The sequence below is a fragment of the Nematolebias whitei genome, chromosome 1 (assembly GCF_014905685.2).
Source record: "Nematolebias whitei isolate Nwh7 chromosome 1, NemWhi1, whole genome shotgun sequence".
Taxonomy (NCBI): domain Eukaryota; kingdom Metazoa; phylum Chordata; class Actinopteri; order Cyprinodontiformes; family Rivulidae; genus Nematolebias; species Nematolebias whitei.
This window is the reverse complement of record NC_056498.1, coordinates 33,358,477-33,358,696: the sequence shown is the minus strand read 5'-3', so window position 1 is coordinate 33,358,696 and position 220 is coordinate 33,358,477.

The window sequence follows — 220 nt, the reverse complement described above, 5'->3', positions numbered from 1 at the left end:
CGTTCATTCATTTGTTCATATGAAGGGAGGGAGGGAGGGAGGGATAGATGGAGGGAGGAAGGAAGGAAGAGAGGAAAGGATGGATAGATGGAGGGAGGAAGGAAGGAAGCGAGGGAGGGAGGGAGGGAGGAAAGGATTGAGGAAGGGAGGAAAGGATGGATAGGTGGAGGGAGGGAAGAAGGAAGGGAGGATAGGATGGATAGGTGGATAGATGGATGGA